The sequence below is a fragment of the Mauremys mutica genome, unplaced genomic scaffold (assembly GCF_020497125.1).
Source record: "Mauremys mutica isolate MM-2020 ecotype Southern unplaced genomic scaffold, ASM2049712v1 Super-Scaffold_100070, whole genome shotgun sequence".
NCBI classification, from domain to species: domain Eukaryota; kingdom Metazoa; phylum Chordata; order Testudines; family Geoemydidae; genus Mauremys; species Mauremys mutica.
In genome coordinates, this window is record NW_025423259.1 from 713,380 (window position 1) to 726,346 (window position 12,967).

The 12,967-nt window shown below is 47.8% G+C and overlaps 1 long non-coding RNA gene and 2 other non-coding genes across 3 annotated transcripts; 1 reads left to right on the forward strand and 2 right to left on the reverse strand.

Moving 5' to 3' along the window:
- Window positions 1-1,250: 1,250 nt before the first annotated feature.
- On the reverse strand, window positions 1,251-6,266 carry LOC123358479. The gene is made up of 3 exons (XR_006575733.1): window positions 6,202-6,266; window positions 3,362-3,488; window positions 1,251-1,278 (listed from the first exon to the last, which is right to left on the reverse strand). It is a non-coding gene; the product is annotated as an uncharacterized LOC123358479 (long non-coding RNA).
- A 1,529-nt stretch (window positions 6,267-7,795) lies between these two features.
- Window positions 7,796-7,867, reverse strand: TRNAC-GCA. The gene has a single exon. It is a non-coding gene; the product is annotated as a tRNA-Cys (tRNA).
- A 1,782-nt stretch (window positions 7,868-9,649) lies between these two features.
- On the forward strand, window positions 9,650-9,731 carry TRNAS-AGA. Its single transcript has one exon. It is a non-coding gene; the product is annotated as a tRNA-Ser (tRNA).
- The last annotated feature ends 3,236 nt before the right edge of the window (window positions 9,732-12,967 follow it).

The window sequence follows — 12,967 nt, forward strand, 5'->3', positions numbered from 1 at the left end:
GGTTACTAGTTTTACTGTGGATCATTGCTACTGTATCTCACACAGCACCTGAGTACAGTTATCGAACAAGCAAAAAATTTATTTAACAACGGATAGAGATTTAAACAAACAAACGTGAGTGATGGAAACCAACTGTTACCAACTAAACAAAGGCAGAAAGTGATAGAATAGAAAGGCCAGCACAAAAAACAGAGAGAGGAACAATAAGATACTAAAAGGACAATGGTTGGAACTCTCCATTTCTCTCAGTCTTTGGATTGATGGGTAATAGAGCTGTAGCAACAGTTGAGGAACCAGGGTAAATTAAATCTAAGGTTTGAGCTGCTAATGAAGCATTTTCCACACTCACGGCATTCCTAGGGGCTCTCTCCTCCATGGATTGTTTGATGCCTAATAAGGTGCGAACTGCGATTGAAGGTTTTCCTACACTCACTGCATTCATAGGGCCTGTCCCCTGTGTGGATTCTCTGATGTACAGAAAGGGCTGAGCTGTGAGAGAAGGCTTTTCCACACTCACTGCATGTATTTTTTCTCTTTTGCCTGAGGATATCCTGCTGTGTTGTGGTTTCCATGAGGATCTTCTGAGTTCCCCAAGAAGAAATAAATTTATCCACTTTCTTCCCTGTCTGGTTTCCTTGATCTGTTTCTGGTCTGTGCTGAATCTCCCAGGATTTTCCCTGCTCATGACTCCTGGACACATTCCTTTTCGATCTTTGCGATAATGCTCTGTTTTTACCCACTGGCTCAACATTTTCAGGCTGAGAATTCTGCTCCCCTTTCTCACATGCCATTGCATCACCTGCTGTGACAGAGACAGAAACCTCAAACAGGGATGGAAAGGGGAAGACCAAAGAAAAACAAGTGCTGAAGACAGGTCAAATAAAAATCAGGAGCTGAACTCCCCCAAACTCTTCCCCCAAATAGGAGAGAGGAGGGGGATGAATTCAGCCTTCACATCCCATCCAAATACGCAGGGGGAAGGGAGGAAGCTACTGCCTGGTGTCTGCTAGGATCTATAGGAAGCCATGAACTATATTTACCCTGAGGATACGACCCCTGCTAGGGATAATAATGAACTGAGAGACCTCCCCAAGGGCTTTGTAGGGCATCCCAGATGTTTCCTTCAGCCACTTACAGATTCTGGGTGGTTTAATGTTTCCTCACCTGTGCAGGAAGATCTCAGGATCTCTCTTTCCTCTGAACCCTGGAGGTCTGGGACCCATGGCTCTTCCCCTTGTTCCAGCTGGGAGATCACATCACATTGGAAAACTAGAAACCCTGCTCAGATGAAAGAAAACAAAGGAGTTTAGTTGATTTCATAAGACTTGGTCATAAAAAAACATTCCATTAATTTAACTTCAGTGCTTAGTGTGACCTGGTGGGCCAGGGGCAGTTCTCACTGAAATGCCAAAGTTAGGGCAGGCTGAAAAAGGGAGAGCAGATGCTCCCAGAACTGCTGGTTAACACTGAAGTTAAACTCACTGACCAGTCATCAACTGTGCTTCTGATCCCCCACACGGGTAATCGAGAAGCTGAAAAAAGAAATCACACGGCCCCCTTTATTCCATCCCAGTTCTCTGACTCCTAATCAGCAGCGAGGTCCAGTACAGTGAGAGGTTATTTAAAAACTCTGCTCACATAAACAAAGTGTTCCTCTGACCCCAAAGGGTCAGCCACATCACCAGGTCAGTATAGGTTTGGATATTACCCAAAATTCCATCCTTCCAGCCAATCCTTTAACATCTAAACTAAAGGTTTAAACGAAAGAAAGACAGAAAGAAGTTAAATGGAAAAGCAGTCAGATACATTCCAAAATGGATATATCAGGTTCTTAGCAGTATTGGTGAGTTGCTGGCTTGAAAGTCTGTCTGGAACACATCCACAGATTGGATGGGTCATTCAGTCCTTTGTTCCAGGGTTCAGTTTGTAGAGAAGTTGCTCCAGAGGTAGGAAGGGGGATTGAAGACAGAATGGAGATAATGCAGCTGCCCTTTACATTCCTTTTGCCATGTGGCCTGTACTTCCTGTGTCCCAAACACAAGCTTCACAGCACATGGCATGGAAAAGCCTTGAAGTTCTCATTACACAGGCATGTCTTGCTGACTCAATAGGTGTATCCCCTTGGTCCTTTCCATGGGCTCATTGTACAGCTGATGACTCTCAATGGGCCATCAAACAGGCTAGGCAGTATTGATGCCAATATGTCTGGGGGTGTCACCCAGAAACACTGCACAAGTCTGGAAATACAGATATACCCTACATATCTATAACTCACAATACAAAGGTGATACAAACATAGAAACAAAATTATTATATTATTATTATTGGCAAATCATAACATTTTCACTGACACCTTACATGGCATATCTAGCATGATTGATTGCAATTTTATCAGATTATATTATTATTTTATTATTAATACCAAAGAGTCTCACAATTCCATACAGTGTCACACTTGGTAAACCAGTGAATTCTCAGGACCAGTTCCCCAGGTCCTTGAAGATGCTAAACACTGTGCTTATGAGGGACTGAAATACCCACATATCTGCTGGGAACACACACACAGACACTGTGTCAGTCTATGCCCCTGTGTTCACTCTTCTAGAAAATTGTGATCAATTTTGTACACAGTATGGCTTGTGAGGTATCATTTTAAAACACATAACCTACTGAATATTATCCTCCTGTTAAAATGTGTAGTAACACTGTATGTAAAGTTATGAGATTTTACAGTAGGATATTACTGAAAAAGTCACAATTCTGAGGAACACCCACAGAGCAGTTCCTCAGAGACAGCAAGGCAAACAGCTGGTCAAACAGCCATTCTCCTTCAGGGGGAAGGTGTGAAGACATTTACATTCCATCGCAATCCAGACCAGTGAGGAGTTGTGTCATCTGTAATCCTGGCTGAGATTCAGTGTTCTGCTGCTGGAGCTACCCGGTCTGGATACCCCCAGTCAGCATTCAAGGCCGCACCGAGTGACTGTGTGATAAGTAACCCTGGACCGGCAGCTCTGACTCCAGCCGCCTGCTTGTTACATACCAAGCCCATTCTGGTTTGGGTAGAGAAGGCTCAGGGTTTGAGAGAAGGCCGGGGGTAGAAAGCTTCTATTCATTATGCTGGACCTAACCCCCAGTTTTACTTGAATAAAGAGGAGATATTTGGCACTGTGTGATACTGCTCCTGTACTCTGTTCCCAAAGTGTTCTGCAGCTTGGGAGGGTCTCTGGTAGTGTGTGTGTGTCACTGGCATATTGGGGTGATGCTGAAACACGACAGAGTAGAGGTGGCATTATGGGGGTGGCATGAACCTTCACTCTTCATTTCCCCTTTCAAGAACAGAGGGGACAGGAATCCTTACCCAGCGAGGTCACAGTCTCATAGTTCTGCTGCATGACATCCCAGTAGAGAGCTCTCTGAACGGGCTCCAGCAGAGCCCCCTCTTCCCTGGTGAAGTACACAGCCACTTCCTTAAAGGTCACCGGCTCCTGAAAGAGCAAGAGTCCAACACTCAGTACCTGCTGCCTCACTCACAACCCCCCTATTCACGGAACAGCAGCACCAGGTAAATGGAAGCTCCGGGAGGCACATGTTAACAGAGTCCCACCTCACCTAGCTTAGAGCAGCCAGGCGGCATCAGAGGGTAGAAAGAGAGAACCTTTGTGTCTCCCAGCTGACAGATGGAGGCAGGATCTTGTCATTTATCACATACCTACTAGCCAGAGCTTGATATAGTAGATGGGGCTGTCTCTGGACCCTACTGGTGTCTCCCTGGTAGGAATCCCAACACTCTCCAAATAAAATATATAGAAGAAAGGGGAAGTCAATAGTAAAGAATAGAAGTTAGAAGGTCAGATTTGTAGAAAACTGGTAAAGAAAGCTATCAGAAATCAATGACAATAAGAAGGAAGATTTTAAAAGTATATTAATTGCAAACTTAATCCTAACAATGGTACTTTACTAATAGAAATGGCAGAATTATCAAAATAATGCAGAAGAGGTAAAAGTCCTCAATAAATATTTCTCTCCTGGATTTGGAGAAAAACAGATGATGTACTCGTATCATAAGATGTTGATGGCGACACTCTTCCCATTCCAACAAGAAGTCATGAGGACAGTAGCTATTAAAGTCAGATATGTTTAAATCAGCGGGTCCAGATAATTTGTATCCAAGACTTTCTAAAAGACCTGAAGTCTGACATCTATATTCATCAAGAGAATGGAGGAGCCAATACTGGATTTCATTCATTAATAAAGAATCAAAGAAGGGTAATATGATTAGTGCCCACTAACAAAGGTTTAGAGAAAATAGAGCCTATCAAACTAACGGGATATCCTTATTGGATGAGATCAAAAGTTTGGTTGCAGCTAATAGTATTGATGTAATTTACCTAAACTTCTGTAAGGGATATGACTTGATCAGCACAATATTTTTACTAAAAAAACTAGAATGATACAAAATAAACATGGCAAACATTAAATAGATTAAAAACTGTGATAGTAAATGGGGAGCCAGGGTCGAGTGGATTTCTTTCTAGCAGGTTCCTGCAGGGATTGGTTCTTGGCCCTGTGCTATTTAACATTCTTATCCATGACCTAAAAGAGTGTATAAAATCATCACTTATAAAGTTTGCAGTTGCCACAACGATTGGGTTGTGAGTAGAATGAAGTGTGAGTAGATTCAGGCTCCATCACTGGGAGTCTGGGAAGTTGTCCCAGCCCTGGCTGGAGGGTTATTTCCTGTTCCACAAAGAGGGGAAGTTCCATTCCCAACTCCTGTGCCTTGAAATTAGGCCCTATCTGACACTACACCCCCATATTCATCATAGTGGTACGGTTATAATATGATTAGGACATAATTATGATGTATTTTGTACAAGATGCATTATGTGTGGTGTCACTGGAAAAGTTATGATTTGCTGAATATGATTATCCTATTTGTGTGCACATATCACGTTCGTATCTGAAGTTATGGATATTGACTCTGTATCTGTATTTCAAATGTGCTTACTCTGGGTAACACCCACAACGAGCCTTTCAGGTACAACAATGAAGAAGCCAGACAGTGCTGATGGCTCATCAACAGACAATGGACTGTGGAAGATCTTAGCCTTCCTCTGAATGTTGCACCCAGCCTATTAGTCATGGATACTGTGACGCAGCAGGGCCTGTGACCAGACCACATGACACTAAACTCCATTTTAGTACCTGTATTTTTCCACAAACTGGACTGGGAACTGAGTTTGGAACAAAGGGGTCACGCCATATGGAAAAGCTACATAAGGTGGGGTGTGACGTTATCTCTTGGTCTCATTCCCCACACAAGAGAACTCCTGGAAACACCTGAGAAAAAAAAACTGAAGTGGGGGAAGTGCTGCTCCCAGGATAAAGGGATTTCTAGCTTGTGTATGGAAACTTGGTGGACTGCTTGTATCAATTAGTCAGGGTGAGAAACTGCTAATTCAAATTCTATCCAGATAGTATATTAGGCGTAGTTTGAGTTTTGGTTATTTGCTAAATAATCTGCTTTGATCTGTTTGTTATCACTTATAATCACTTAATCTGTCTTTCTGCAGCTAATAAACTTGTTTTATGCTTTATCTTAACCAGCGTATTTTGAGTGAAGTGTCTGGGGAAAATCTCAGCTTGGTTAGCACAAGCTCGCTGTGCACATCTGTCCCAGATCGAGGGGAAGGGGAACTATATTAATGAGCTGACATTACAGAGATCCCTGTGCACTATAAGATGGTATAATTCTGAATGTATCCTACAGCAAGTGTGCAAGGCTGGGGAGCTGAGAAATTGGCTGTTGTCGTCTATCTGTCCTTGAGTGGCTCAGGTAAAGCACTCAGGTAGCTTAGTTGGGTGTATGGTGTCACCTGCTGTCCCGTTGGGTGATAACAGGCCCTGGAGAGGCTGGCTGAATCTCCAGCAAATCAGTGTGAGAAGGGCCAGCCCAGCTTGAGGGTTAGAGGGCACAGCGGTTCCCAGAAGCCCCCCAGACTGCCCCCTGCGGGTGACAACCCATCACACCCTAAACTACACTAGTGTCAGCAGGTTTGTCACATCCTGTCCCCTCCCTTTCTCCACCCGAGATGTTTCCTGCCTCCCACCACCTCCAGCAGCTCCTACCCTCCTATGCACGTACTGCTCCTCTCCCTCCAAGCAGAACCCACCACCAGCTCCCTGGTAATCCCTTACCTGAACCAGCTCCATTGCAGCCATTTCGTCCACCGTAACCCCTAGGTCCTTTTCTGCAGAACTGCTGCCCAGCCATTCGGTCCCTAGTCTGTAGCAGTGAATGGGATTCTTCCGTCCTAAGTGCAGGACTCTGCATTTGTCCTTGTTGAACCTCATCAGGTTTCTTTTGGCCCAGTCCTCTAATTTGTCTAGGTCCCTCTGTATCCTATCCTTACCCTCCAGCGTATCTATCACTCCTCCCAGTTTAGTGTCATCTGCAAACTTGCTGAGGGTGCAGTCCACGCCATCCTCCTAATCATTAATGAAGATATTGAACAAAACCGGCCCCAGCACCGACCCTTGGGGCACTCCACTTGTTACCGGCTGCCAACTAGACCTGGAGCCGTTGATCACTACCCATTGAGCCCGACGATCTAGCCAGGTTTCTATCCACCTTATAGTCCATTCATCCAGCCCATACTTCTTTAACTTACTGGCAAGAATACTGTGGGAGACTGTATCAAAAGCTTTTCTAAAGTCAAGGAATAACACATCCACTGCTTTCCCCTCATCCACAGAGCCAGTTATCTCCTCGTAGAAGGCAATTAGGTTAGTCAGGCATGACTTGCCCTTGGTGAATCCATGCTGACTGTTCCTGATCACTTTCCTCTCCTCTAAGTGCTTCAGAATTGATTCCTTGAGGACCTGCTCCATGATTTTTCCAGGGACTGAGGTGAGGCTGACTGACCTGTAGTTCCCCGGATCCTCCTTCTTCCCTTTTTTAAAGATGGGCACTACAGTAGCCTTTTTCCAGTCATCCAGGACCTCCCCCAATCGCCATGAGTTTATAAGATAATGGCCAATGGCTCTGCAATCACATCCGCCAACTCCTTTAGCACCCTCAGATGCAGCGCATCCGGCCCCATGGACTTGTGCTCGTCCAGTTTTTCCAAACAGTCCTGAACCACTTCTTTCTCCACAGAGGGCTGGTCACCTTCTCCCCATGCTGTGCTGCCCAGTGCAGCAGTCTAGGAGATGACCTTGTTTTTGAAGACAGAGGCAAAAAAAAGCATTGAGTACATTAGCTTTTTCCACATCCTCTGTCCACTAAGTTACCTCCCTCATTCAGTAAGGGGCCCACACTTTCCTTGACTTTCTTCATGTTGCTAACATACCTGAAGAAACCCTTTTTGTTACTCTTAACATCTCTTGCTAGATGGAACTCCAAGTGTGATTTGGCCTTCCTGATTTCACTCGTTCATGCCTGAGCAATATTTTTATACTCCTCCCTGGTCATTTGTCCAATCTTCCACTTCTTGTGAGCTTCTTTTTTGTGTTTAAGATCAGCAAGGATTTCACTGTTAAGCCAAGCTTGTCGCCTGCCATATTTACTATTCTTTCTACACATCGGGATTTTTTTTCCTGCAACCTCAATAAGGATTTTTTAATCCTTTAGAGGATTGGAACTGATTTCAGTGAAGGCACGTTTGTTAGGTTTTTATGCATTTGCACAGGAAAACATTGAGTGTTTCTGTTCATTTCAGGGATCCCTATTCAGTGGAACTCCTGAACATAATGGAAATGCCATTATTTTTGTTGAAGGAAGAGGTTTGTAAGGGGGCACTTGGATTTGAACCAAGGACCATTTGAACTGCAGTCAAACACTCTACCACTGAGCTATACCCCCATGACTGCTGTGTAGATAAGTCAGAGATCTTAAAGATTTTGAAGGACAGGCCCTGCCTCAGGGATCTCCTGTTCTGTTCCCAGACCACAGTGCTTTTAAAAATGGGGTTTGATTAAACTTATAGATCCATGTAAACACCACAGCTTGCACACCCACCCCCATAGCTTCCCCCAGTGACATAGCTACCACCTCTCGGGGGGATGGATTAACTACACGGACGGGACAGCTCTCTCCCCTCCGCTTAGAGCATCTTCATTATTTATGAATAGGTGGGAAATAACCTCCTGAATGGACAGTAACCAATTTAGCAAATATTGCTGGGTCTGCATTCAATATGGGTACCTGGTCGTATTGGCTGGATTAGTAGGAGCATTGCCGGCAGATCGAGGGAAGGGATTATTCCCCTCTATTTGGCACTGGGGAGGCCACATCTGGAGCATTGCGTCCAGCTTTCGCCCCCCCCCTACAGAAACAAATTGGAGAGAGTCTAGGGGAGGGCAACAAAAATGATTAGGGGGCAGGGGACTGACGAGGAGAGGCTGAGGGCAGGGCCACCCAGAGGTGGGGCAGGGGGGGCAATTTGCCCCAGGCCCTGCAGGGCCCCCATGAGAACACAGGATTCTAGAGTATTGCAACTTTTTTTTATGGAAGGGGCCCCCAAAATTGTTTTGCCCCAGGCCCCCTGAATCCTCTGGGCGGCCCTGCCCACTCCACCCCCTTCCCTCATTCTCCTCCCTCTCAGGCCCCACCTGTGCTCCGCCCTCACTCCCATTGGCCACTTCCCAGCCCCGCTCTTCCACTGTGGCTGAGGCCTGCTGGTCCACCTTCCGCTCGCTCCTCTCCTCCCTGAAGGCCTCCTGGTGCCTCTTCACCCCCTACCCCAAGGCCTGCCTGCTGCCCCCACCTCTCTGCCCCCTCCCCTGAGACCTGCCCTGCCCACCGCCCCCACCTCTCTGCCCCTCCCCTGAGACCCGTCCTGCCCACCGCCCCCACCTCTCTGCCCCTCCCCTGAGAGCAGCCCTGCCCACCCCCCCACCTCTCTGCCCCTCCCCTGAGACCAGCCCTGCCCACCGCCCCCACCTCTCTGCCCCTCCCCTGAGACCCGCCCTGCCCACCGCCCCCACCTCTCTGCCCCTCCCCTGAGACCCGCCCTGCCCACCGCCCCCACCTCTCTGCCCCTCCCCTGAGACCCGCCCTGCCCACCGCCCCCACCTCTCTGCCCCCTGCCCCCACCTCTCTGCCCCTCCCCTGAGACCTGCCCTGTCCACCGCCCCCACTTCTCTGCCCCTCCCCTGAGACCTGCCCTGCCCATCACCCCCACCTCTCTGCCCCTCCCCTGAGACCCGCCCTGTCCACCTCTTTCCTCAGTCGTCTGTTGTTATTCCATGAAACATCAAGGATGGAATAAAAAGCTGAGTTTACTCCAGGGTGAGGAAAGAAAGGAGCCACTAACTCCCTGACAAATCTCAGTGCCCCAGAGAAAACCTGCCCCCTGCTATTGCGATCACTGATGTGCTGGGGATATGGCAGGAAAGGGACTGTCTGAATGATCAAGGCAGGAAATGGACAACAATCTACAGCAACGTCATTGACCACAAACACACTCTAACAATGCTCCAGCCAGAAGGGAAATGAACGGGAATTCTTGCAGTTCAGCCATGGACACACTTACACAAGGGCACAGCAGTGTGTGTGCTGGGGGAGCTGGTCTGAGGAAACAACTGGAATTGATCACTCAGTGAGAATAGAACTAGAGTGTAGTGAGAGACACATCTCAACCAAGTAGTTGTGGCTGAGTGGTTAAGGCGATGGACTAGAAATCCATCGGGGTCTCCCTGTGCAGGTTTGAATCCTGCCAACTATGGAGAAAGTTGTGGTTCTTTAGTTTCAAGGGAGCTGGGTCTTGTCTGACTCTCAAGCTGTGTCTACACTATTGGGTAATGCGGCTTTAAAGTGTTTTAATTAAACAGCTGCTGCATGTCCACACTATGCCCCTTGTGTCACCAGAGCACATCCATGCTAGAATCTCGGATGGCCACAGAGAGCAGTGCACTGTGGGTAGCTGTGCAATTGGCTGCAGGGTGCTTTGGGAAGGGTTTGCAATGCCTCACGGGCTGGTACAGCATCACATGATGCAGGTTTCTCTATCCCACCGTTCCATGGGCATCTTACTAGATTGCCAGCTGCTTTTCAACTGCAGTGTGCGTGGCGGGGCAGAGACTGTGTGTGTGTGGGGAGAGGGAGTGTGTGTGTGGGGAGAGGGAGTGTGTCGCACACTGTCTCTATGTTCAGACAGCTGCTGCAAGCAACCAGGCCTGAGGCAGGGGGAGGGGGCAGCCCCAACATCAGCCCCCGCTTCCCTCACTGGCTCAGCACAGCAGCCTCTGTCACACGCACACACACACACACACCGCTGCTGCTTAGCTCTGTGTCAGGGGTGCTGGAACAGGGGGTTTAGAGGGCTGTGGCCCCACCACTCTTAACTGGCTGTTAGGAGAAATGATGGAGGGGGGAAAGGGGGAGTCTTGGGGAGGGGAGAGGCATTCTGTGGGTTTGGCCTCGGGGGGAGAGGTGGTGTGAGTGTGGGTCCTTGGGGAAGGGTTTTCATGGGAGTGCCACAGTTCAGACAATAGTGATCCCCCCACTGTAAGGAAGCTCCCGCCGCCCCTGCTCTGTGTTGGTAGCGCGGGAGAGAGCAGCGTTCCAGGGCAGTGATTTGCTCCCCGGGGCTCCGCCAGGGGGGCTTGGGAGGCTGCAGGGAGCTCTGGGCCCTTTAAATCACCAGCCTGGGGAAGCCGGGCCGGGCTGGCACAGCGTACCCGCTCTTGCCAGTACCCCATACCGGAATGTACCAGCTTACGTTCACCTCTGGAAGGTCCTCGCGTGGATCAATAACTGGTTAAAAGCCAGGAAACAAAGGGTAGGAATAAATGGACAGTTTTCAGGATGCAAACAGGTAACTAGTGGTGTCTGTACTGGGACTAGTCAACATCTTCATAAACGATCTGCTGAACAGCGAGGTGACAAAATGTGCGGATGATCCAAAACTACAGAGGATAGTTAAGTCCAAAGCAGACTGGGAGGAGCTAAAAAGAGATTTCACAAAACTAGGTGAAAGGGCAACAAAACGGCAGATGAAATTCAATGTTGATAAATGCAAAGCGATACACATTGGCAAACATAATCCCAACTCTACGTATAAAACGATGGGATGTAAAATAGCTGTTCCAACTCAAGTGAGAGATCTCGGAGTCACTGTGGATAGTTCTCTGCAAACATCCACTCAATGTGCAGCGGCAGGCAAAAAGCGAACAGAATGTTGGGAATCATTAAGAAAGGGATAGAGAATAAGAGAGAAAATCTTATTGCCACTGTATAAATCCATGGTACGCCCATATCTTGAATACTGCATGCAGATATGGTCGCTCCATCTTAAAAAAGATGTACTGGAATTGGAAACGGTTCAGAAACGGGTATGGCGTGTCTGCCATATGAGGAGAGAATAATAAGACTGGGACTTTTCAGCTTGGAGAAAAGCTGACTAAGGGGAAATATGCTAGAGGTCTATAAAATCATGACTGGTGTGGGGAAAGTAAATAAGGAGTGTTACTTATTCCTTCTCATAACACAAGAACTAGGGGTCACCAAATGAAATTAATAGGCAGCCCGTTTAAAACAAACACAAGTATTTTTTCACACAACGCACAGTCAACCTGCGGAACTCCTTGCCAGAGGAGGTTGTGAAGGCCAAGACTATAACAGGGTTCCAAAAAAGAGCTAAATCGATTCATGGAGGACATGCTCTGAGCCAGGATGGGCAGAGAAGGTGTCCCTAGTCTCTGTTTGCCAGGAGCTGGGAATAGGTGACAGGGAATGGGTCACTTGGTGATTCCCTGTTCATTCCCTCTGGGGCACCTGGCATTGGCCGCTATGGGAAGACAGGATACTGGGCTAGATGGACCGAGTCTGACCCAGTCTGGCCGTTCGTACGTCCTTATGCTCTTTTCATAAGATGCCTGGGATTCTGCCTCACAATGTGTCCCTGAGGTCTCAGCCAAAATGCCCCAGACAGACACACACTCTGGGCTCCTGAAGCCTCGGCCACCCACCTAGTGCCCTATGGCTCATCCCTGACCCTTGCTGCTGCTCCTTGCTATAGACTGTGAAAGGAGCGGAGGCAGCGCAGGAGCCTTCGGGGGACGCAGATCTGAGGCTTTGGGAGAGACACATTGTCTGAGATACCAGAGCGCTGCAAACCCTGCAGCCACCCCCACAATCTGGGGCCTGTTCCAGCCCTGAGTCTGGGCTGCCGCGATCCCTCCCCCAGAGCAGGGCGCCCACAGATTACAGCCTGGAAATAGGCATGTGAGATTAACTCCTGTTCTCCCTGACAGGGCCTCCCCTAGACCAAGTGCCTCTCCCAGGCAAGATGTGTCTTCGGTGCCCCCCCCCGATATGTTAAAATTTTGAATATCTTATTTTTCATTGCATTTGTAGCTCAGCTCATGATTTTGACGCACAATTTCAATGCATGATTTTCTCTGTCATATAAGATGATAAATTTGCAGGCTAGGTTCTGTAAACCTGTATTTATTCATGCCATATATAAGCAAATAAAACAAATGCATTTTCTTTAAGCATATAGAAACTTTTTAATTTTGACAGTAACTGAAATGTACTAACATCTAGCAATGGAGCACTCACCAGCACAGGGTGGGTCGGTATTAAATAGTGTTACAGTAGGAGACAGCGTTAGGATGTTAACCCCAGGCCTTTAGTTGAAAGGTCGCTTCTCTCTCCTTTCCCCCATGAACTGAAGCGCAGCATTAAAGAGATCCAAAGATTGGCCAATGGCATTTTAAAGTGCTAAAATAGCAAGTGATGTCGGTCTCTCATTGGCCATCAGCGACTGAAGATGTGGTTTAATGAGCCGGAGCTTCAAGGCGAGGGTGGCTCTGTCCACTGCCTTCCGTTGCGCTGCTGGGCCCCAAGTCCCTGGTGGCCAATATGTGACGCTGGGAGAAGAGAGTGGGGTGGCAAGTGGCGGCAGGACTTTTGCCACCAGGGTCTAGCTGCCCAACTTCCTCCTGGTACTGCTGT